We start from the raw sequence: 27,780 nt of genomic DNA, 5'->3' as shown, positions 1-27,780 counted from the left end.
GTGGTATGAATTGCCTCCAGGATACCTTTACACATTGAGAGATGGTACCAAGTGATTCTAGGAATAGACTTTTGATGTTAGACAAAAATACGTTCACGTCTGGTCACTTAGATCCCCAAACATGAACGTTAGTAAACATATCTAGAATGCCTTGAAATGTACGGAATAGAGTGTGCCTCTGGCATGGTTTGAAATGTGGTATGAATTGCCTCCAGGATACCTTTACACATTGAGAGATGGTACCAAGTGATTCCAGGAATAGACTTTTGATGTTAGACAAAAATACGTTCACGTCTGGTCACTTAGATCCCCACACATGAACGTTAGTAAACATATCTGGAACGCCTTGAAATGTGCTGAATAGAGTGTGCCTCTGGCATGGTTTGAAATGTGGTATGAATTGCCTTCAGGGTACCTTCACAAGTTGAGAGATGGTACCAAATGATTCCAGGAATAGACTTTTGATGTTAGACAAAAATACGTTCACGTCTGGTCACTTAGATCCCCAAACATGAACGTTAGTAAACATATCTAGAATGCCTTGAAATGTACGGAATAGAGTGTGCCTCTGGCATGGTTTGAAATGTGGTATGAATTGCCTCCAGGATACCTTTACACATTGAGAGATGGTACCAAGTGATTCCAGGAATAGACTTTTGATGTTAGACAAAAATACGTTCACGTCTGGTCACTTAGATCTCCAAACATGAACGTTAGTAAACATATCTAGAATGCCTTGAAATGTACGGAATAGAGTGTGCCTCTGGCATGGTTTGAAATGTGGTATGAATTGCCTCCAGGATACCTTTACACATTGAGAGATGGTACCAAGTGATTCCAGGAATAGACTTTTGATGTTAGACAAAAATACGTTCACGTCTGGTCACTTAGATCCCCAAACATGAACATTAGTAAACATATCTAATAATGCCTTGAAATGTACGGAATAGAGTGTGCATCTAATATGTCTTGAAATGCGGTATGAATTGCCTTCAGGGTACCTTCACAAGTTGAGAGATGGTACCAAGTGATTCCAGGAATAGACTTTTGATGTTAGACAAAAATACGTTCACGTCTGGTCACTTAGATCCCCAAACATGAACGTTAGTAAACATATCTAGAATGCCTTGAAATGCACGGAATAGAGTGTGCCTCTGGCATGGTTTGAAATGTGGTATGAATTGCCTCCAGGATACCTTTACACATTGAGAGATGGTACCAAGTGATTCCAGGAATAGACTTTTGATGTTAGACAAAAATACGTTCACGTCTGGTCACTTAGATCCCCAAACATGAACGTTAGTAAACATATCTAGAATGCCTTGAAATGTACGGAATAGAGTGTGCATCTAATATGTCTTGAAATGCGGTATGAATTGCCTTCAGGGTACCTTCACAAGTTGAGAGATGGTACCAAGTGATTCCAGGAATAGACGTTTGATGTTAGACAAAAATACGTTCACGTCTGGTCACTTAGATCCCCAAACATGAACGTTATTAAACATATCTAGAATGCCTTGAAATGTGCTGAATAGAGTGTGCCTCTGGCATGGTTTGAAATGTGGTATGAATTGCCTCCAGGATACCTTTACACATTGAGAGATGGTACCAAGTGATTCCAGGAATAGACTTTTGATGTTAGACAAAAATACGTTCACGTCTGGTCACTTAGATCCCCACACATGAACGTTAGTAAACATATCTGGAACGCCTTGAAATGTGCTGAATAGAGTGTGCCTCTGGCATGGTTTGAAATGTGGTATGAATTGCCTCCAGGATACCTTTACACATTGAGAGATGGTACCAAGTGATTCCAGGAATAGACTTTTGATGTTAGACAAAAATACGTTCACGTCTGGTCACTTAGATCCCCAAACATGAACGTTAGTAAACATATCTAGAATGCCTTGAAAAGTGCTGAATAGAGTGTGCCTCTGGCATGGTTTGAAATGTGGTATGAATTGCCTCCAGGATACCTTTACACATTGAGAGATGGTACCAAGTGATTCCAGGAATAGACTTTTGACGTTAGACAAAAATACGTTCACGTCTGGTCACTTAGATCCCCACACATGAACGTTAGTAAACATATCTGGAACGCCTTGAAATGTGCTGAATAGAGTGTGCCTCTGGCATGGTTTGAAATGTGGTATGAATTGCCTCCAGGATACCTTTACACATTGAGAGATGGTACCAAGTGATTCCAGGAATAGACTTTTGATGTTAGACAAAAATACGTTCACGTCTGGTCACTTAGATCCCCAAACATGAACGTTAGTAAACATATCTAGAATGCCTTGAAATGTACGGAATAGAGTGTGCCTCTGGCATGGTTTGAAATGTGTTATGAATTGCCTCCAGGATACCTTTACACATTGAGAGATGGTACCAAGTGATTCCAGGAATAGACTTTTGATGTTAGACAAAAATACGTTCACGTCTGGTCACTTAGATCCCCAAACATGAACGTTAGTAAACATATCTAGAATGCCTTGAAATATACGGAATAGAGTGTGCCTCTGGCATGGTTTGAAATGTGGTATGAATTGCCTCCAGGATACCTTTACACATTGAGAGATGGTACCAAGTGATTCCAGGAATAGACTTTTGATGTTAGACAAAAATACGTTCACGTCTGGTCACTTAGATCCCCACACATGAACGTTAGTAAACATATCTGGAACGCCTTGAAATGTGCTGAATAGAGTGTGCCTCTGGCATGGTTTGAAATGTGGTATGAATTGCCTCCAGGTTACCTTTACACATTGAGAGATGGTACCAAGTGATTCCAGGAATAGACTTTTGATGTTAGACAAAAATACGTTCACGTCTGGTCACTTAGATCCCCAAACATGAACGTTAGTAAACATATCTAGAATGCCTTGAAATGTACGGAATAGAGTGTGCCTCTGGCATGGTTTGAAATGTGGTATGAATTGCCTCCAGGATACCTTTACACATTGAGAGATGGTACCAAGTGATTCCAGGAATAGACTTTTGATGTTAGACAAAAATACGTTCACGTCTGGTCACTTAGATCCCCAAACATGAACGTTAGTAAACATATCTAGAATGCCTTGAAATGTATGGAATAGAGTGTGCATCTAATATGTCTTGAAATGCGGTATGAATTGCCTTCAGGGTACCTTCACAAGTTAAGAGATGGTACCAAGTGATTCCAGGAATAGACTTTTGATGTTAGACAAAAATACGTTCACGTCTGGTCACTTAGATCCCCAAACATGAACGTTAGTAAACATATCTAGAATGCCTTGAAATGTACGGAATAGAGTGTGCCTCTGGCATGGTTTGAAATGTGGTATGAATTGCTTCCAGGATACCTTTACACATTGAGAGATGGTACCAAGTGATTCCAGGAATAGACTTTTGATGTTAGACAAAAATACGTTCACGTCTGGTCACTTAGATCCCCAAACGTGAACGTTAGTAAACATATCTAGAATGCCTTGAAATGTATGGAATAGAGTGTGCATCTAATATGTCTTGAAATGCGGTATGAATTGCCTTCAGGGTACCTTCACAAGTTGAGAGATGGTACCAAGTGATTCCAGGAATAGACTTTTGATGTTAGACAAAAATACGTTCACGTCTGGTCACTTAGATCCCCAAACATGAACGTTAGTAAACATATCTAGAATGCCTTGAAATGTACGGAATAGAGTGTGCCTCTGGCATGGTTTGAAATGTGGTATGAATTGCCTCCAGGATACCTTTACACATTGAGAGATGGTACCAAGTGATTCCAGGAATAGACTTTTGATGTTAGACAAAAATACGTTCACGGCTGGTCACTTAGATCCCCAAACATGAACGTTAGTAAACATATCTAGAATGCCTTGAAATGTACGGAATAGAGTGTGCATCTAATATGTCTTGAAATGCGGTATGAATTGCCTTCAGGGTACCTTCACAAGTTGAGAGATGGTACCAAGTGATTCCAGGAATAGACTTTTGATGTTAGACAAAAATACGTTCACGTCTGGTCACTTAGATCCCCAAACATGAACGTTAGTAAACATATCTAGAATGCCTTGAAATGTGCTAAATAGAGTGTGCCTCTGGCATGGTTTGAAATGTGGTATGAATTGCCTCCAGGATACCTTTACACATTGAGAGATGGTACCAAGTGATTCCAGGAATAGACTTTTGATGTTAGACAAAAATACGTTCACGTTTGTCACTTAGATCCCCAAACATGAACGTTAGTAAACATATCTAGAATGCCTTGAAATGTACGGAATAGAGTGTGCCTCTGGCATGGTTTGAAATGTGGTATGAATTGCCTCCAGGATACCTTTACACATTGAGAGATGGTACCAAGTGATTCCAGGAATAGACTTTTGATGTTAGACAAAAATACGTTCACGTCTGGTCACTTAGATCCCCAAACATGAACGTTAGTAAACATATCTAGAATGCCTTGAAATGTACGGAATAGAGTGTGCCTCTGGCATGGTTTGAAATGTGGTATGAATTGCTTCCAGGATACCTTTACACATTGAGAGATGGTACCAAGTGATTCCAGGAATAGACTTTTGATGTTAGACAAAAATACGTTCACGTCTGGTCACTTAGATCCCCACACATGAACGTTAGTAAACATATCTGGAACGCCTTGAAATGTGCTGAATAGAGTGTGCCTCTGGCATGGTTTGAAATGTGGTATGAATTGCCTCCAGGATACCTTTACACATTGAGAGATGGTACCAAGTGATTCCAGGAATAGACTTTTGATGTTAGACAAAAATACGTTCACGTCTGGTTACTTAGATCCCCAAACATGAACGTTAGTAAACATATCTAGAATGCCTTGAAATGTACGGAATAGAGTGTGCCTCTGGCATGGTTTGAAATGTGGTATGAATTGCCTCCAGGATACCTTTACACATTGAGAGATGGTACCAAGTGATTCCAGGAATAGACTTTTGATGTTAGACAAAAATACGTTCACGTCTGGTCACTTAGATCCCCAAACATGAACGTTAGTAAACATATCTAGAATGCCTTGAAATATACGGAATAGAGTGTGCCTCTGGCATGGTTTGAAATGTGGTATGAATTGCCTCCAGGATACCTTTACACATTGAGAGATGGTACCAAGTGATTCCAGGAATAGACTTTTGATGTTAGACAAAAATACGTTCACGTCTGGTCACTTAGATCCCCACACATGAACGTTAGTAAACATATCTGGAACGCCTTGAAATGTGCTGAATAGAGTGTGCCTCTGGCATGGTTTGAAATGTGGTATGAATTGCCTCCAGGATACCTTTACACATTGAGAGATGGTACCAAGTGATTCCAGGAATAGACTTTTGATGTTAGACAAAAATACGTTCACGTCTGGTCACTTAGATCCCCAAACATGAACGTTAGTAAACATATCTAGAATGCCTTGAAATGTACGGAATAGAGTGTGCCTCTGGCATGGTTTGAAATGTGGTATGAATTGCCTCCAGGATACCTTTACACATTGAGAGATGGTACCAAGTGATTCCAGGAATAGACTTTTGATGTTAGACAAAAATACGTTCACGTCTGGTCACTTAGATCCCCAAACATGAACGTTAGTAAACATATCTAGAATGCCTTGAAATATATGGAATAGAGTGTGCATCTAATATGTCTTGAAATGCGGTATGAATTGCCTTCAGGGTACCTTCACAAGTTAAGAGATGGTACCAAGTGATTCCAGGAATAGACTTTTGATGTTAGACAAAAATACGTTCACGTCTGGTCACTTAGATCCCCAAACATGAACGTTAGTAAACATATCTAGAATGCCTTGAAATGTACGGAATAGAGTGTGCCTCTGGCATGGTTTGAAATGTGGTATGAATTGCCTCCAGGATACCTTTACACATTGAGAGATGGTACCAAGTGATTCCAGGAATAGACTTTTGATGTTAGACAAAAATACGTTCACTTCTGGTCACTTAGATCCCAAACATGAACGTTAGTAAACATATCTAGAATGCCTTGAAATGTACGGAATAGAGTGTGCATCTAATATGTCTTGAAATGCGGTATGAATTGCCTTCAGGGTACCTTCACAAGTTGAGAGATGGTACCAAGTGATTCCAGGAATAGACTTTTGATGTTAGACAAAAATACGTTCACGTCTGGTCACTTAGATCCCCAAACATGAACGTTAGTAAACATATCTAGAATGCCTTGAAATGTACGGAATAGAGTGTGCCTCTGGCATGGTTTGAAATGTGGTATGAATTGCCTCCAGGATACCTTTACACATTGAGAGATGGTACCAAGTGATTCCAGGAATAGACTTTTGATGTTAGACAAAAATACGTTCACGTCTGGTCACTTAGATCCCCAAACATGAACGTTAGTAAACATATCTAGAATGCCTTGAAATGTACGGAATAGAGTGTGCCTCTGGCATGGTTTGAAATGTGGTATGAATTGCCTCCAGGATACCTTTACACATTGAGAGATGGTACCAAGTGATTCCAGGAATAGACTTTTGATGTTAGACAAAAATACGTTCACGTCTGGTCACTTATATCCCCACACATGAACATTAGTAAACATATCTGGAACGCCTTGAAATGTGCTGAATAGAGTGTGCCTCTGGCATGGTTTGAAATGTGGTATGAATTACCTCCAGGATACCTTTACACATTGAGAGATGGTACCAAGTGATTCCAGGAATAGACTTTTGATGTTAGACAAAAATACGTTCACGTCTGGTTACTTAGATCCCCAAACATGAACGTTAGTAAACATATCTAGAATGCCTTGAAATGTACGGAATAGAGTGTGCCTCTGGCATGGTTTGAAATGTGGTATGAATTGCCTCCAGGATACCTTTACACATTGAGAGATGGTACCAAGTGATTCCAGGAATAGACTTTTGATGTTAGACAAAAATACGTTCACGTCTGGTCACTTAGATCCCCACACATGAACGTTAGTAAACATATCTGGAACGCCTTGAAATGTGCTGAATAGAGTGTGCCTCTGGCATGGTTTGAAATGTGGTATGAATTGCCTCCAGGATACCTTTACACATTGAGAGATGGTACCAAGTGATTCCAGGAATAGACTTTTGATGTTAGACAAAAATACGTTCACGTCTGGTTACTTAGATCCCCAAACATGAACGTTAGTAAACATATCTAGAATGCCTTGAAATGTACGGAATAGAGTGTGCCTCTGGCATGGTTTGAAATGTGGTATGAATTGCTTCCAGGATACCTTTACACATTGAGAGATGGTACCAAGTGATTCCAGGAATAGACTTTTGATGTTAGACAAAAATACGTTCACGTCTGGTCACTTAGATCCCCAAACATGAACGTTAGTAAACATATCTAGAATGCCTTGAAATATACGGAATAGAGTGTGCCTCTGGCATGGTTTGAAATGTGGTATGAATTGCCTCCAGGATACCTTTACACATTGAGAGATGGTACCAAGTGATTCCAGGAATAGACTTTTGATGTTAGACAAAAATACGTTCACGTCTGGTCACTTAGATCCCCAAACATGAACGTTAGTAAACATATCTAGAATGCCTTGAAATGTACGGAATAGAGTGTGCCTCTGGCATGGTTTGAAATGTGGTATGAATTGCCTCCAGGATACCTTTACACATTGAGAGATGGTACCAAGTGATTCCAGGAATAGACTTTTGATGTTAGACAAAAATACGTTCACGTCTGGTCACATAGATCCCCAAACATGAACGTTAGTAAACATATCTAGAATGCCTGGAAATGTACGGAATAGAGTGTGCCTCTGGCATGGTTTGAAATGTGGTATGAATTGCTTCCAGGATACCTTTACACATTGAGAGATGGTACCAAGTGATTCCAGGAATAGACTTTTGATGTTAGACAAAAATACGTTCACGTCTGGTCACTTAGATCCCCACACATGAACGTTAGTAAACATATCTGGAACGCCTTGAAATGTGCTGAATAGAGTGTGCCTCTGGCATGGTTTGAAATGTGGTATGAATTGCCTCCAGGATACCTTTACACATTGAGAGATGGTACCAAGTGATTCCAGGAATAGACTTTTGATGTTAGACAAAAATACGTTCACGTCTGGTTACTTAGATCCCCAAACATGAACGTTAGTAAACATATCTAGAATGCTTTGAAATGTACGGAATAGAGTGTGCCTCTGGCATGGTTTGAAATGTGGTATGAATTGCCTCCAGGATACCTTTACACATTGAGAGATGGTACCAAGTGATTCCAGGAATAGACTTTTGATGTTAGACAAAAATACGTTCATGTCTGGTCACTTAGATCCCCACACATGAACGTTAGTAAACATATCTGGAACGCCTTGAAATGTGCTGAATAGAGTGTGCCTCTGGCATGGTTTGAAATGTGGTATGAATTGCCTCCAGGATACCTTTACACATTGAGAGATGGTACCAAGTGATTCCAGGAATAGACTTTTGATGTTAGACAAAAATACGTTCACGTCTGGTCACTTAGATCCCCAAACATGAACGTTAGTAAACATATCTAGAATGCCTTGAAATGTACGGAATAGAGTGTGCCTCTGGCATGGTTTGAAATGTGGTATGAATTGCCTCCAGGATACCTTTACACATTGAGAGATGGTACCAAGTGATTCCAGGAATAGACTTTTGATGTTAGACAAAAATACGTTCACGTCTGTTCACTTAGATCCCCAAACATGAACGTTAGTAAACATATCTAGAATGCCTTGAAATGTATGGAATAGAGTGTGCATCTAATATGTCTTGAAATGCGGTATGAATTGCCTTCAGGGTACCTTCACAAGTTAAGAGATGGTACCAAGTGATTCCAGGAATAGACTTTTGATGTTAGACAAAAATACGTTCACGTCTGGTCACTTAGATCCCCAAACATGAACGTTAGTAAACATATCTAGAATGCCTTGAAATGTACGGAATAGAGTGTGCCTCTGGCATGGTTTGAAATGTGGTATGAATTGCCTCCAGGATACCTTTACACATTGAGAGATGGTACCAAGTGATTCCAGGAATAGACTTTTGATGTTAGACAAAAATACGTTCACTTCTGGTCACTTAGATCCCCAAACATGAACGTTAGTAAACATATCTAGAATGCCTTGAAATGTACGGAATAGAGTGTGCATCTAATATGTCTTGAAATGCGGTATGAATTGCCTTCAGGGTACCTTCACAAGTTGAGAGATGGTACCAAGTGATTCCAGGAATAGACTTTTGATGTTAGACAAAAATACGTTCACGTCTGGTCACTTAGATCCCCAAACATGAACGTTAGTAAACCTATCTAGAATGCCTTGAAATGTGCTAAATAGAGTGTGCCTCTGGCATGGTTTGAAATGTGGTATGAATTGCCTCCAGGATACCTTTACACATTGAGAGATGGTACCAAGTGATTCCAGGAATAGACTTTTGATGTTAGACAAAAATACGTTCACGTCTGGTCACTTAGATCCCCAAACATGAACGTTAGTAAACATATCTAGAATGCCTTGAAATGTACGGAATAGAGTGTGCCTCTGGCATGGTTTGAAATGTGGTATGAATTGCCTCCAGGATACCTTTACACATTGAGAGATGGTACCAAGTGATTCCAGGAATAGACTTTTGATGTTAGACAAAAATACGTTCACGTCTGGTCACATAGATCCCCAAACATGAACGTTAGTAAACATATCTAGAATGCCTGGAAATGTACGGAATAGAGTGTGCCTCTGGCATGGTTTGAAATGTGGTATGAATTGCTTCCAGGATACCTTTACACATTGAGAGATGGTACCAAGTGATTCCAGGAATAGACTTTTGATGTTAGACAAAAATACGTTCACGTCTGGTCACTTAGATCCCCACACATGAACGTTAGTAAACATATCTGGAACGCCTTGAAATGTGCTGAATAGAGTGTGCCTCTGGCATGGTTTGAAATGTGGTATGAATTGCCTCCAGGATACCTTTACACATTGAGAGATGGTACCAAGTGATTCCAGGAATAGACTTTTGATGTTAGACAAAAATACGTTCACGTCTGGTTACTTAGATCCCCAAACATGAACGTTAGTAAACATATCTAGAATGCTTTGAAATGTACGGAATAGAGTGTGCCTCTGGCATGGTTTGAAATGTGGTATGAATTGCCTCCAGGATACCTTTACACATTGAGAGATGGTACCAAGTGATTCCAGGAATAGACTTTTGATGTTAGACAAAAATACGTTCATGTCTGGTCACTTAGATCCCCACACATGAACGTTAGTAAACATATCTGGAACGCCTTGAAATGTGCTGAATAGAGTGTGCCTCTGGCATGGTTTGAAATGTGGTATGAATTGCCTCCAGGATACCTTTACACATTGAGAGATGGTACCAAGTGATTCCAGGAATAGACTTTTGATGTTAGACAAAAATACGTTCACGTCTGGTCACTTAGATCCCCAAACATGAACGTTAGTAAACATATCTAGAATGCCTTGAAATGTACGGAATAGAGTGTGCCTCTGGCATGGTTTGAAATGTGGTATGAATTGCCTCCAGGATACCTTTACACATTGAGAGATGGTACCAAGTGATTCCAGGAATAGACTTTTGATGTTAGACAAAAATACGTTCACGTCTGTTCACTTAGATCCCCAAACATGAACGTTAGTAAACATATCTAGAATGCCTTGAAATGTATGGAATAGAGTGTGCATCTAATATGTCTTGAAATGCGGTATGAATTGCCTTCAGGGTACCTTCACAAGTTAAGAGATGGTACCAAGTGATTCCAGGAATAGACTTTTGATGTTAGACAAAAATACGTTCACGTCTGGTCACTTAGATCCCCAAACATGAACGTTAGTAAACATATCTAGAATGCCTTGAAATGTACGGAATAGAGTGTGCCTCTGGCATGGTTTGAAATGTGGTATGAATTGCCTCCAGGATACCTTTACACATTGAGAGATGGTACCAAGTGATTCCAGGAATAGACTTTTGATGTTAGACAAAAATACGTTCACTTCTGGTCACTTAGATCCCCAAACATGAACGTTAGTAAACATATCTAGAATGCCTTGAAATGTACGGAATAGAGTGTGCATCTAATATGTCTTGAAATGCGGTATGAATTGCCTTCAGGGTACCTTCACAAGTTGAGAGATGGTACCAAGTGATTCCAGGAATAGACTTTTGATGTTAGACAAAAATACGTTCACGTCTGGTCACTTAGATCCCCAAACATGAACGTTAGTAAACATATCTAGAATGCCTTGAAATGTACGGAATAGAGTGTGCCTCTGGCATGGTTTGAAATGTGGTATGAATTGCCTCCAGGATACCTTTACACATTGAGAGATGGTACCAAGTGATTCCAGGAATAGACTTTTGATGTTAGACAAAAATACGTTCACGTCTGGTCACTTAGATCCCCAAACATGAACGTTAGTAAACATATCTAGAATGCCTTGAAATGTACGGAATAGAGTGTGCCTCTGGCATGGTTTGAAATGTGGTATGAATTACCTCCAGGATACCTTTACACATTGAGAGATGGTACCAAGTGATTCCAGGAATAGACTTTTGATGTTAGACAAAAATACGTTCACGTCTGGTTACTTAGATCCCCAAACATGAACGTTAGTAAACATATCTAGAATGCCTTGAAATGTACGGAATAGAGTGTGCCTCTGGCATGGTTTGAAATGTGGTATGAATTGCCTCCAGGATACCTTTACACATTGAGAGATGGTACCAAGTGATTCCAGGAATAGACTTTTGATGTTAGACAAAAATACGTTCACGTCTGGTCACTTAGATCCCCAAACATGAACGTTAGTAAACATATCTAGAATGCCTTGAAATATACGGAATAGAGTGTGCCTCTGGCATGGTTTGAAATGTGGTATGAATTGCCTCCAGGATACCTTTACACATTGAGAGATGGTACCAAGTGATTCCAGGAATAGACTTTTGATGTTAGACAAAAATACGTTCACGTCTGGTCACTTAGATCCCCACACATGAACGTTAGTAAACATATCTGGAACGCCTTGAAATGTGCTGAATAGAGTGTGCCTCTGGCATGGTTTGAAATGTGGTATGAATTGCCTCCAGGATACCTTTACACATTGAGAGATGGTACCAAGTGATTCCAGGAATAGACTTTTGATGTTAGACAAAAATACGTTCTCGTCTGGTCACTTAGATCCCCAAACATGAACGTTAGTAAACATATCTAGAATGCCTTGAAATGTACGGAATAGAGTGTGCCTCTGGCATGGTTTGAAATGTGGTATGAATTGCCTCCAGGATACCTTTACACATTGAGAGATGGTACCAAGTGATTCCAGGAATAGACTTTTGATGTTAGACAAAAATACGTTCACGTCTGGTCACTTAGATCCCCAAACATGAACGTTAGTAAACATATCTAGAATGCCTTGAAATGTATGGAATAGAGTGTGCATCTAATATGTCTTGAAATGCGGTATGAATTGCCTTCAGGGTACCTTCACAAGTTAAGAGATGGTACCAAGTGATTCCAGGAATAGACTTTTGATGTTAGACAAAAATACGTTCACGTCTGGTCACTTAGATCCCCAAACATGAACGTTAGTAAACATATCTAGAATGCCTTGAAATGTACGGAATAGAGTGTGCCTCTGGCATGGTTTGGAATGTGGTATGAATTGCCTCCAGGATACCTTTACACATTGAGAGATGGTACCAAGTGATTCCAGGAATAGACTTTTGATGTTAGACAAAAATACGTTCACTTCTGGTCACTTAGATCCCCAAACATGAACGTTAGTAAACATATCTAGAATGCCTTGAAATGTACGGAATAGAGTGTGCATCTAATATGTCTTGAAATGCGGTATGAATTGCCTTCAGGGTACCTTCACAAGTTGAGAGATGGTACCAAGTGATTCCAGGAATAGACTTTTGATGTTAGACAAAAATACGTTCACGTCTGGTCACTTAGATCCCCAAACATGAACGTTAGTAAACATATCTAGAATGCCTTGAAATGTACGGAATAGAGTGTGCCTCTGGCATGGTTTGAAATGTGGTATGAATTGCATCCAGGATACCTTTACACATTGAGAGATGGTACCAAGTGATTCCAGGAATAGACTTTTGATGTTAGACAAAAATACGTTCACGTCTGGTCACTTAGATCCCCAAACATGAACGTTAGTAAACATATCTAGAATGCCTTGAAATGTATGGAATAGAGTGTGCATCTAATATGTCTTGAAATGCGGTATGAATTGATTTCAGGGTACCTTCACAAGTTAAGAGATGGTACCAAGTGATTCCAGGAATAGACTTTTGATGTTAGACAAAAATACGTTCACGTCTGGTCACTTAGATCCCCACACATGAACGTTAGTAAACATATCTGGAACGCCTTGAAATGTGCTGAATAGAGTGTGCCTCTGGCATGGTTTGAAATGTGGTATGAATTGCCTCCAGGATACCTTTACACATTGAGAGATGGTACCAAGTGATTCCAGGAATAGACTTTTGATGTTAGACAAAAATACGTTCACGTCTGGTCACTTAGATCCCCAAACATGAACGTTAGTAAACATATCTAGAATGCCTTGAAATGTACGGAATAGAGTGTGCCTCTGGCATGGTTTGAAATGTGGTATGAATTGCCTCCAGGATACCTTTACACATTGAGAGATGGTACCAAGTGATTCCAGGAATAGACTTTTGATGTTAGACAAAAATACGTTCACGTCTGTTCACTTAGATCCCCAAACATGAACGTTAGTAAACATATCTAGAATGCCTTGAAATGTATGGAATAGAGTGTGCATCTAATATGTCTTGAAATGCGGTATGAATTGCCTTCAGGGTACCTTCACAAGTTAAGAGATGGTACCAAGTGATTCCAGGAATAGACTTTTGATGTTAGACAAAAATACGTTCACGTCTGGTCACTTAGATCCCCAAACATGAACGTTAGTAAACATATCTAGAATGCCTTGAAATGTACGGAATAGAGTGTGCCTCTGGCATGGTTTGAAATGTGGTATGAATTGCCTCCAGGATACCTTTACACATTGAGAGATGGTACCAAGTGATTCCAGGAATAGACTTTTGATGTTAGACAAAAATACGTTCACTTCTGGTCACTTAGATCCCCAAACATGAACGTTAGTAAACATATCTAGAATGCCTTGAAATGTACGGAATAGAGTGTGCATCTAATATGTCTTGAAATGCGGTATGAATTGCCTTCAGGGTACCTTCACAAGTTGAGAGATGGTACCAAGTGATTCCAGGAATAGACTTTTGATGTTAGACAAAAATACGTTCACGTCTGGTCACTTAGATCCCCAAACATGAACGTTAGTAAACATATCTAGAATGCCTTGAAATGTACGGAATAGAGTGTGCCTCTGGCATGGTTTGAAATGTGGTATGAATTGCCTCCAGGATACCTTTACACATTGAGAGATGGTACCAAGTGATTCCAGGAATAGACTTTTGATGTTAGACAAAAATACGTTCACGTCTGGTCACTTAGATCCCCAAACATGAACGTTAGTAAACATATCTAGAATGCCTTGAAATGTACGGAATAGAGTGTGCCTCTGGCATGGTTTGAAATGTGGTATGAATTGCCTCCAGGATACCTTTACACATTGAGAGATGGTACCAAGTGATTCCAGGAATAGACTTTTGATGTTAGACAAAAATACGTTCTCGTCTGGTCACTTAGATCCCCAAACATGAACGTTAGTAAACATATCTAGAATGCCTTGAAATGTACGGAATAGAGTGTGCCTCTGGCATGGTTTGAAATGTGGTATGAATTGCCTCCAGGATACCTTTACACATTGAGAGATGGTACCAAGTGATTCCAGGAATAGACTTTTGATGTTAGACAAAAATACGTTCACGTCTGGTCACTTAGATCCCCAAACATGAACGTTAGTAAACATATCTAGAATGCCTTGAAATGTATGGAATAGAGTGTGCATCTAATATGTCTTGAAATGCGGTATGAATTGCCTTCAGGGTACCTTCACAAGTTAAGAGATGGTACCAAGTGATTCCAGGAATAGACTTTTGATGTTAGACAAAAATACGTTCACGTCTGGTCACTTAGATCCCCAAACATGAACGTTAGTAAACATATCTAGAATGCCTTGAAATGTACGGAATAGAGTGTGCCTCTGGCATGGTTTGGAATGTGGTATGAATTGCCTCCAGGATACCTTTACACATTGAGAGATGGTACCAAGTGATTCCAGGAATAGACTTTTGATGTTAGACAAAAATACGTTCACTTCTGGTCACTTAGATCCCCAAACATGAACGTTAGTAAACATATCTAGAATGCCTTGAAATGTACGGAATAGAGTGTGCATCTAATATGTCTTGAAATGCGGTATGAATTGCCTTCAGGGTACCTTCACAAGTTGAGAGATGGTACCAAGTGATTCCAGGAATAGACTTTTGATGTTAGACAAAAATACGTTCACGTCTGGTCACTTAGATCCCCAAACATGAACGTTAGTAAACATATCTAGAATGCCTTGAAATGTACGGAATAGAGTGTGCCTCTGGCATGGTTTGAAATGTGGTATGAATTGCATCCAGGATACCTTTACACATTGAGAGATGGTACCAAGTGATTCCAGGAATAGACTTTTGATGTTAGACAAAAATACGTTCACGTCTGGTCACTTAGATCCCCAAACATGAACGTTAGTAAACATATCTAGAATGCCTTGAAATGTATGGAATAGAGTGTGCATCTAATATGTCTTGAAATGCGGTATGAATTGATTTCAGGGTACCTTCACAAGTTAAGAGATGGTACCAAGTGATTCCAGGAATAGACTTTTGATGTTAGACAAAAATACGTTCACGTCTGGTCACTTAGATCCCCACACATGAACGTTAGTAAACATATCTGGAACGCCTTGAAATGTGCTGAATAGAGTGTGCCTCTGGCATGGTTTGAAATGTGGTATGAATTGCCTCCAGGATACCTTTACACATTGAGAGATGGTACCAAGTGATTCCAGGAATAGACTTTTGATGTTAGACAAAAATACGTTCACGTCTGGTCACTTAGATCCCCAAACATGAACGTTAGTAAACATATCTAGAATGCCTTGAAATGTACGGAATAGAGTGTGCCTCTGGCATGGTTTGAAATGTGGTATGAATTGCCTCCAGGATACCTTTACACATTGAGAGATGGTACCAAGTGATTCCAGGAATAGACTTTTGATGTTAGACAAAAATACGTTCACGTCTGGTCACTTAGATCCCCAAACATGAACGTTAGTAAACATATCTAGAATGCCTTGAAATGTATGGAATAGAGTGTGCATCTAATATGTCTTGATATGCGGTATGAATTGCCTTCAGGGTACCTTCACAAGTTAAGAGATGGTACCAAGTGATTCCAGGAATAGACTTTTGATGTTAGACAAAAATACGTTCACGTCTGGTCACTTAGATCCCCAAACATGAACGTTAGTAAACATATCTAGAATGCCTTGAAATGTACGGAATAGAGTGTGCCTCTGGCATGGTTTGGAATGTGGTATGAATTGCCTCCAGGATACCTTTACACATTGAGAGATGGTACCAAGTGATTCCAGGAATAGACTTTTGATGTTAGACAAAAATACGTTCACTTCTGGTCACTTAGATCCCCAAACATGAACGTTAGTAAACATATCTAGAATGCCTTGAAATGTACGGAATAGAGTGTGCATCTAATATGTCTTGAAATGCGGTATGAATTGCCTTCAGGGTACCTTCACAAGTTGAGAGATGGTACCAAGTGATTCCAGGAATAGACTTTTGATGTTAGACAAAAATACGTTCACGTCTGGTCACTTAGATCCCCAAACATGAACGTTAGTAAACATATCTAGAATGCCTTGAAATGTACGGAATAGAGTGTGCCTCTGGCATGGTTTGAAATGTGGTATGAATTACCTCCAGGATACCTTTACACATTGAGAGATGGTACCAAGTGATTCCAGGAATAGACTTTTGATGTTAGACAAAAATACGTTCACGTCTGGTTACTTAGATCCCCAAACATGAACGTTAGTAAACATATCTAGAATGCCTTGAAATGTACGGAATAGAGTGTGCCTCTGGCATGGTTTGAAATGTGGTATGAATTGCCTCCAGGATACCTTTACACATTGAGAGATGGTACCAAGTGATTCCAGGAATAGACTTTTGATGTTAGACAAAAATACGTTCACGTCTGGTCACTTAGATCCCCAAACATGAACGTTAGTAAACATATCTAGAATGCCTTGAAATATACGGAATAGAGTGTGCCTCTGGCATGGTTTGAAATGTGGTATGAATTGCCTCCAGGATACCTTTACACATTGAGAGATGGTACCAAGTGATTCCAGGAATAGACTTTTGATGTTAGACAAAAATACGTTCACGTCTGGTCACTTAGATCCCCACACATGAACGTTAGTAAACATATCTGGAACGCCTTGAAATGTGCTGAATAGAGTGTGCCTCTGGCATGGTTTGAAATGTGGTATGAATTGCCTCCAGGATACCTTTACACATTGAGAGATGGTACCAAGTGATTCCAGGAATAGACTTTTGATGTTAGACAAAAATACGTTCACGTCTGGTTACTTAGATCCCCAAACATGAACGTTAGTAAACATATCTAGAATGCCTTGAAATGTACGGAATAGAGTGTGCCTCTGGCATGGTTTGAAATGTGGTATGAATTGCCTCCAGGATACCTTTACACATTGAGAGATGGTACCAAGTGATTCCAGGAATAGACTTTTGATGTTAGACAAAAATACGTTCACGTCTGGTCACTTAGATCCCCAAACATGAACGTTAGTAAACATATCTAGAATGCCTTGAAATATACGGAATAGAGTGTGCCTCTGGCATGGTTTGAAATGTGGTATGAATTGCCTCCAGGATACCTTTACACATTGAGAGATGGTACCAAGTGATTCCAGGAATAGACTTTTGATGTTAGACAAAAATACGTTCACGTCTGGTCACTTAGATCCCCACACATGAACGTTAGTAAACATATCTGGAACGCCTTGAAATGTGCTGAATAGAGTGTGCCTCTGGCATGGTTTGAAATGTGGTATGAATTGCCTCCAGGATACCTTTACACATTGAGAGATGGTACCAAGTGATTCCAGGAATAGACTTTTGATGTTAGACAAAAATACGTTCACGTCTGGTCACTTAGATCCCCAAACATGAACGTTAGCAAACATATCTAGAATGCCTTGAAATGTACGGAATAGAGTGTGCCTCTGGCATGGTTTGAAATGTGGTATGAATTGCCTCCAGGATACCTTTACACATTGAGAGATGGTACCAAGTGATTCCAGGAATAGACTTTTGATGTTAGACAAAAATACGTTCACGTCTGGTCACTTAGATCCCCAAACATGAACGTTAGTAAACATATCTAGAATGCCTTGAAATTTACGGAATAGAGTGTGCCTCTGGCATGGTTTGAAATGTAGTATGAATTGCCTCCAGGATACCTTTACACATTGAGAGATGGTACCAAGTGATTCCAGGAATAGACTTTTGATGTTAGACAAAAATACGTTCACGTCTGGTCACTTAGATCCCCAAACATGAACGTTAGTAAACATATCTAGAATGCCTTGAAATGTGCTGAATAGAGTGTGCCTCTGGCATGGTTTGAAATGTGGTATGAATTGCCTCCAGGATACCTTTACACATTGAGAGATGGTACCAAGTGATTCCAGGAATAGACTTTTGATGTTAGACAAAAATACGTTCACGTCTGGTTACTTAGATCCCCAAACATGAACGTTAGTAAACATATCTAGAATGCCTTGAAATGTACGGAATAGAGTGTGCCTCTGGCATGGTTTGAAATGTGGTATGAATTGCCTCCAGGATACCTTTACACATTGAGAGATGGTACCAAGTGATTCCAGGAATAGACTTTTGATGTTAGACAAAAATACGTTCACGTCTGGTCACTTAGATCCCCAAACATGAACGTTAGTAAACATATCTAGAATGCCTTGAAATATACGGAATAGAGTGTGCCTCTGGCATGGTTTGAAATGTGGTATGAATTGCCTCCAGGATACCTTTACACATTGAGAGATGGTACCAAGTGATTCCAGGAATAGACTTTTGATGTTAGACAAAAATACGTTCACGTCTGGTCACTTAGATCCCCACACATGAACGTTAGTAAACATATCTGGAACGCCTTGAAATGTGCTGAATAGAGTGTGCCTCTGGCATGGTTTGAAATGTGGTATGAATTGCCTCCAGGATACCTTTACACATTGAGAGATGGTACCAAGTGATTCCAGGAATAGACTTTTGATGTTAGACAAAAATACGTTCACGTCTGGTCACTTAGATCCCCAAACATGAACGTTAGCAAACATATCTAGAATGCCTTGAAATGTACGGAATAGAGTGTGCCTCTGGCATGGTTTGAAATGTGGTATGAATTGCCTCCAGGATACCTTTACACATTGAGAGATGGTACCAAGTGATTCCAGGAATAGACTTTTGATGTTAGACAAAAATACGTTCACGTCTGGTCACTTAGATCCCCAAACATGAACGTTAGTAAACATATCTAGAATGCCTTGAAATTTACGGAATAGAGTGTGCCTCTGGCATGGTTTGAAATGTAGTATGAATTGCCTCCAGGATACCTTTACACATTGAGAGATGGTACCAAGTGATTCCAGGAATAGACTTTTGATGTTAGACAAAAATACGTTCACGTCTGGTCACTTAGATCCCCAAACATGAACGTTAGTAAACATATCTAGAATGCCTTGAAATGTGCTGAATAGAGTGTGCCTCTGGCATGGTTTGAAATGTGGTATGAATTGCCTCCAGGATACCTTTACACATTGAGAGATGGTACCAAGTGATTCCAGGAATAGACTTTTGATGTTAGACAAAAATACGTTCACGTCTGGTCACTTAGATCCCCAAACATGAACGTTAGTAAACATATCTAGAATGCCTTGAAATGTGCTGAATAGAGTGTGCCTCTGGCATGGTTTGAAATGTGGTATGAATTGCCTCCAGGATACCTTTACACATTGAGAGATGGTACCAAGTGATTCCAGGAATAGACTTTTGATGTTAGACAAAAATACGTTCACGTCTGGTCACTTAGATCCCCACACATGAACATTAGTAAACATATCTGGAACGCCTTGAAATGTGCTGAATAGAGTGTGCCTCTGGCATGGTTTGAAATGTGGTATGAATTGCCTCCAGGATACCTTTACACATTGAGAGATGGTACCAAGTGATTCCAGGAATAGACTTTTGATGTTAGACAAAAATACGTTCACGTCTGGTCACTTAGATCCCCAAACATGAACGTTAGTAAACATATCTAGAATGCCTTGAAATGTGCTGAATAGAGTGTGCATCTAATATGTCTTGAAATGCGGTATGAATTGCCTTCAGGGTACCTTCACAAGTTGAGAGATACTACCAAGTGCTTCCAAGAACACTCTTTTGACTTTAGGCCGTTCCACTAGCCACCTATACATGAATATAATTAAACATATCTGGAGTACCTTAAAATATGATATGAATTAGCTCCAGGATACCTTCAAGTATTAGTCGAATCTATGCCACGTCATGTTCCAGTACTTCTGCGTGTTCGTGGGGGCTATGTATGATATTAGGCAGGTCTAACAGATTTTTCTGGCTTTTCCGGGTAGTTGTATAACCATTAGTGGATTTTAGCACTTAGTGGCCCAAAGCAATAAAAAATGTGAGAATTCCTTTTTAATAAACTCATCAATTCATTTCACATTTGTAACTTATCATGTTAATAATTTATTTTGGGATATTTTTATGAATTTGATAATTTATGAAAATACTTATGTGGTTATTTATTTATTATGTCTTATGATTGCGAGGCATCATGTTTTCACACATTATTATTGAAGCAGAAACTCGGTATTCATCAGTATTGTAGCAATTAAGTAAGGTAATGAAATTGATTGGAATCGGTCGAATTTTGCTTGACGATATATCAGTTTTTTCTGATATTTTATAATTAACAGAAGTTTTTTTTTATAAATTTAAATATTTGATAATTAGGCTAACAGCAATTTTTATCAGCTTTTTTATGATCCACTCTCAGCTCAGAAGCAGTTGATGAATCGCCCTCTCCAAATTTGCGTACATAGAACAGAGATCTCCTATTGCAGAAAAGGGAAAGTTTAGTTTAGTTTTGTTATATTAAAGCCCTGTCTTAAAGCAACACTAGGACTATTTTGGGATGAAACTAGTAATTTTGAACCGCAATGACAAAGACGACACCTGAGCTGGCACCCCTTCTCCAAACTTCCACACCACGCCAGCGGGAGGAAGTTTGGTCCCCGACGGATTTAATGTGCTCCCGACCCGTTACATGACGATTCTTCAGTGGAATTGAATTCCGAACCAGAAATCCTCCGGTTCCGAAGCTGAGACCTTACCACCAGGCCACCGCGGCCCATAGAAAAAGGAAAAAATAATCCTGAATTCAGCAAATTTAACATGCGCAGTGCATCTACAAAGGAATCCAGTCTCGAACTTGAGACCCTCCGATCACGAAACTCAATATCAGCGAAAAAATCTCTGAATGAGCTAGATAAAATTACTCTATAAAATGTTTCAAAACATGTAATAAAATAAAACACAGTGCCTAGCATGCGGATGTTAGTGGTAGAAAAACCAAATCAACAAGATCTCAATTTATGTGAACTGAAAAAACAAGCTTCTATTCTTACAGAAACGAAGGTTTATTAAAAAAAAATAAAGTATGAAAAAATAATAATTAGCGGATGGCAAATAATAATAATAAATAAGTCATTCCAATTCTACAATTTTTTTGTTTTTAAATCCGAAAAATATTGTGTCTCAGTTACCGTCATTTGCATTTGATTACATTCTGAATATAAATCTGCTGAGAAAATAAAAGAAAACTTTTTTCGAATGAGGTTTAATCAAACTCTTTTTCGAATCGGGTCTAAGGCTTAGAATCTTTTCGATACATTTCAGTTTCTCCAAAATTTGGATTTGTTCATGTTGTATGTAGGAAACTGCATTAGATATTCATTTTTGATCTGGTTTTTCCCGAAGAGCTCGCTTACATTTAAATGTTTTAACTTGGTCACTCATCTTTGTGATGATCTAACATTTTTTAATTAAATTTTAAATTTATATTGCGTATGTCTCTTATTATATCAATCATGATAAATAAATCTTTCAATCATATTGATTGGGAGAAAAAAAAAAAACTAATAGATATCTTTATTTCTAATTGTTAAAAATTTAAATATTTCTTCTTTTCTCAGAAATGTTTAAAAAACTTAGAACAGGAAATATATTTCCGTATAGTGTAATATAACAACCCTAATTCGCTGTCTAATTCTCTTAAGGAAGAAGAAAACTACTGCTCATTTCAACTTTCGATTTTATCAAATTAAAAATTTTTTTGATAGATCTGAATATATATTCTATCATTATTACCGTTATTCGAAGATATCCAAAATTTTAAAAAAACCTTATCAATCCAAAGTGGATCTGCCAGAATTACTAGTTGATATACCAGGCGTTATTCGGGATTATTATAATAATTCCATGACGAATATTTTATTGTAAAATTTACTTTAGTATAAAATATTAAGATTCACAAAATCCTTTTATCGTCTGAAACGTTTTTTAATTAAAATAAGAAAATCAACAAAGTAAGAACGATTTAAAACGTTTGATAATTGATATCCTCTATACATTTCAATCCCTAATAGTGTATTATTATTACTTCCAATTTTATTCACAAATATTGTAATGAAAGGAAGATTTTAATGTAATAACTCAAATAAGTTAATTTTTCATTAATAAAATACATAAAAATAATCAAAGTTAAAGAGTTATTCCCTATATAAATTATTAATACTTTACTTGTAAATTTCTGTTTAATCGTTCTTCTAGAGTTCTGCTTCGTTCAAAAACAATTCTTTAAATATGTTCTAGTTCTTCAACAACAAAATAATTGAAATGAGAACATCTAAGCTAATATAAAAGTTCTTTCATTAAAATGAGAATATCAATAGTATCAAACGATATTTAAAAATCGCCGATAGCATTTCATTTATTAATATATGAATAAATGTAAGTGCTTCAATTTTTATTCAAAAATATTGATATATAAGAAAATTTTAATAAATATTTTGGGATAAATAAATTTTTTCATTAATAAAAAGCAAAAATCAAGAATTACTCCCAATATAAATGGTGAATTGTTTTCTCTTAAACTTTTCTTTTTGTATTTTTCTATAATTGTACAGAGTTAAAGCAACAGTTCTTCATAAGTATTCTCTTTCTTTAGCAACAATATATATATATAAGTATTAGAATCAAGTTAATAGGCTAGTTAATTATATCAAGTTAATTATAAAATCAATCAAGTTAATTATAAAAAATATAAAAAAAGAATCTTTTTTTTATATTTTTTATAATTTTTTTGGTTTAATTTTTATTTGATTTTTTGTTTTTCCTATTAACTTGATTCTAATACTTTTGTATCAATTCAACTGTGTTTTAGAAGTAGCTGCAATTGCGCTCTCTAAATACTATGAAGTTCTTTTTTGGTTTTAGTTTAAATAGGTTATAAATTTTAGTTGCGATTTCGAAACTATTTTTGTTTCGTTTTCATTTTAGTTTCGTTTTCAAACTTTTTCTTACTTAAGATTGGTTATATATATATATATATATATGTGTGTGTGTGTGTGTGTGTATATATTGATACAAATTATGGGTAAAAAAATATTTAGGTTATCTAAAAATAAATAAATAATAAATAAAATTAAAAAAAATACTCGAAAGCGATTTGCAATTAAATGTTTTGTGATTTGAGTTGGCAACTTAAAACTGCTTATGTAGTGACTGTATAAATAAAAATAAAACAAAATGGGAAACAGAGGAAAAAAGGGAAGGGGGGATTTACATAGCCTAATAGTAGCTAGAGGCCCTGATTCGATCCAGCCTGTACCGTATATTTTAGTGACAAATATTCAAAATATAATTCCAAACTGATACAGTGTTTAAGAGCTAAAAAAAAATGTATTTTTCTGTGAATGAATCATCAAATATTCTCCTGAAATTTCCTCTTCCCTGAAGGGACTGTCATTATTCGTCTGCTAAATGATGAGAATATCAATAATAAAGTGGGCCCAATGCCGCGTGGAGCAGCAGAGGACTTTCCGTAGAACAGTGCGAACTCCCCGGAGACCTTCAATTTAGCTATCCCCTTTCTTTAACCGTTCTACGACCTGGGTGGTCCCCTGCCAACGTGTGTGGCTCTGGAGATGTGTGTGTTCGGCCTGCCAGGTAGAAGGCTCAAGCCAGTGCAAAAATTTCGATTCCCTGCTCTTCCATTGCGTAATGTTACGCCGTGCTGTTTTCTCTTCAGTCATTTGGCTTCTTTTTTTTATTATTATTATTTCTTAACTTCACCCGTGGCCATCTTCCTCCGCTGTATATTAAAAGTATGTTAACGTGACGTTTTACTTGATTCCAGTGATCTCATCATCAGAGTACCCCTTCTTCGAAGCGTGTCGGAATCGAGAACGGGTTTGGGACTCTTTTTTTTTTTTTTTTTTTTTTCCTTTTCTTCCCAGCCCTTCTTTTTTTTATTCTTTTATCGCAAAACGAAACTTGTCATTTGTTATTCGTTTTGAAATACACTCTTTTGAAAAATGAATGCATTTAAGTCATTCAAAATGAGGTCATATTCATCTGATATCAGTTATCTTGATCGCTTTCAGTACAACTTCATTTACTATTGTTAAGTTATTGCTCTAACTGTAAAAAAAAAAAAAAAAAAAAAAAACACGGACAGCCTTAGTTTTTGAAACTTGGTTCGAAAAGAGGAGGAAATTTCACTGTTCATGACACGAAGGTCATATATGAACTTCAGTAGGCAGATGCCTATTGATTATGATGATTACATTTAAAAAAGCATAGAAAGATGTAAAAAAAAAAAAAAAAAGCTATTTAGAACAAAAATTATTATAGTCAAATTAGTTGAAGAAAAATCATGGTTTTATTATAAGCTTGAAACAATATATTTTTTTTTTCATTATCTTCTATAAGAAATAAGTGCAGCTAACGTATTGTAATCGTCAAAAAAATTTGAACTCGAGCTTTTGACGAATCTCCACGTTTCAGATTTCTGAAAAACCAGAAATACGAAAAACATAATTTTTGGAATAATGTCAGTCAGTCTGTGAACATAATAATTCAAAAACTCTTAAAGGTAGACGGATGAAATTTGGCGTGTGATTTTAACACTAAATTTGTAGACCTCGTTCAAATTTTGAACGAAATTTTGTACAGTGGAAGTTGGTCTATACAAATTCCTAAATTATTTACTAAATTATAGGCGTTAAGTTATTAAAAATTATAATTCCATTTCATATTTAAATTTCAGTCATTTCGATTATAGACGTTCAAAATACAGAGTAGTCATACTACGAAGCATGGAATGCTCATGCACCAGGCTCTGAAAATAAAAATCTGAGTAGTAGTAGCATTTATGGCCTGACTCAAGTTTTACGTTTTTTAAACGTAAGAGAGGGAAGGGAATATAACCTTTTCTAAGCAGTATGAAAGAAAGCTTCAGGAAAATCACTACCCCGAATTTAAGAGATATCTCAAAATTGGAAGGAGGGGAAAAAATAGTATCCAAAGTTGAAAAAGAAGAAATTATATCTAAAAAAAAAAAAAAGCTATTCAGTTAGTTTTAAATAAGCACAGAAACAAATAAACTTTTGAAACTATTTTATTTTTATTTGTTTACAGATACGGAAATACCCCAAAAAACGCCATTGTAAGAAATTTTAATATCCAAAATCTATTTCACACAACTAACTCGGAGCCATGGTCCACAGTTAAGACCCAGTGAATGCATACGGTTTGCGTCGGAGTGATCATTAACGGCACAAAATATCGGATTAGTGCAGGGGCGTAGCGAAGATAACTGGCGCCCAGAACAAAGTTTTTTTCGCCCTCCCCGGCACAGTCTTGTGTCAAGTTAGAAAGAATAAATGGCATTTGGGACATGACTTAATACTGTCTTAAATTACCTTCATTCGGGGTATATCACTTTAAAAACTGTCATGAGCGCATTAATGTTTTGTTCTCATGGCACTTATGGAACCAATATCCCATTTCTATCTGTTGCAACGCCACTGGGTTAACGATTAGTTATTGTAAAAAATCTTGAGCGCAAGTAGTTGGTGCATTTAGTCAATTTTCCTCCGACTTTTAGGCAAAACGATGAGCAAAATTATCACTATTATTTGTCCGATACCACAACATGGCGAGAAGTACATCAACATTACCCATTTATCATCAATATACTTCACACAACTAATCTCATCTTCAATGTTTTGTTGCCATTTAGGCAGAAATTGTATACTATGCACCACTTTAAATTCCTAATTGTTATTTTTTTAGTTATATCAGTACGGGCGCTCCCCCTCCAATTTCAAGGGCTGCGGTGACCTAGTAGTAAGGTCTCGGCCTCGGCATTCCAAGACTTCAGGTTCGAGACTTGATCTCACTAAAGATCCACTTCGCATGAGGGCTTGTTGATTGCTAAACCTTGTATCGTGAGCCGAATATCCTTCATATTGGTGTGATATGGAGATTTGGTGAGGAGATCTTAACTCAGGTGTCATCTTCCGTCATCTGATCGAGGTTTAAAATAACGAGATACGTCCCAAAATAGTCCTAATGTTGACTTTAAAACGAGAATCTAATATAACTTCAAATTATTAGCATATCTTTAAGTATATCCCGCTTTGTGTTTAGCTTCGTCATACAATGAAGAAAATCCATTGCCCATTAAAAAAAAAGATGATTTTCATAAAAGGATTTGCTTGAAAGTTAATTTAGACTCACTATGTTTGATTTTAAGATTATATAATAGATTTTAAGCATCTAACTCACTCATATTTTAAATTATGACACTTCTATGCATACAGATAAATTGCATATCCGTTGAGGTATTTTAACAAAATTTTGAGGAAAAATGTGCCAAGTTTCATTTATCCAATACATTCGTATCAGTACACAATTATACTGATAAAGTCTAATTTTATTCTATATGATTTTTTAACATGCAAATGAAAGTTAAATTACTACTAACTTTCATCACTGAATCACTTTAAAGACTTTTTTTTAATTAAATACTCAATTTTTTTATACAGATTTACGCACCACGTAGTTTGTTTGTGAAATGGATAAGAAGATATTTGAATTACTTAAAAATAAAGCCAGGCACTGTATATCTATTTCAAGATATTAATTTAAACATCAAAATACACAAATTATACAACATATGAAAAAAAAAAAGAAGACAAAAGCTTTTTTCTATGTACAAAACATTTATTTATAATATTTTGATTCTTTTTCTCACAATAAAATTTCTGAGACTACATACAAAATTAAAACCTGAGCAATTACATATTACAAATTTCCAACAATTTTTGAAATTTGAAATCCAACAAAATCAGTGTTTTTAGTAAGGCACTTTTGAAAATGTGATATAAACATCTTCACATTTATATTATTAGAAAATTTTTCAGATATATAAGGGATTCAAATTAAAAATTAGAGAGAAAGGTAAAATCGTAACTTCAAAAATACAGATAATATAACATGTATTATATCAATAATAAATAATGCAA

Source organism: Argiope bruennichi, chromosome 10 (genome assembly GCF_947563725.1).
Source record: "Argiope bruennichi chromosome 10, qqArgBrue1.1, whole genome shotgun sequence".
Lineage (NCBI taxonomy): Eukaryota > Metazoa > Arthropoda > Arachnida > Araneae > Araneidae > Argiope > Argiope bruennichi.
This window is presented reverse-complemented; position numbering follows the sequence as displayed.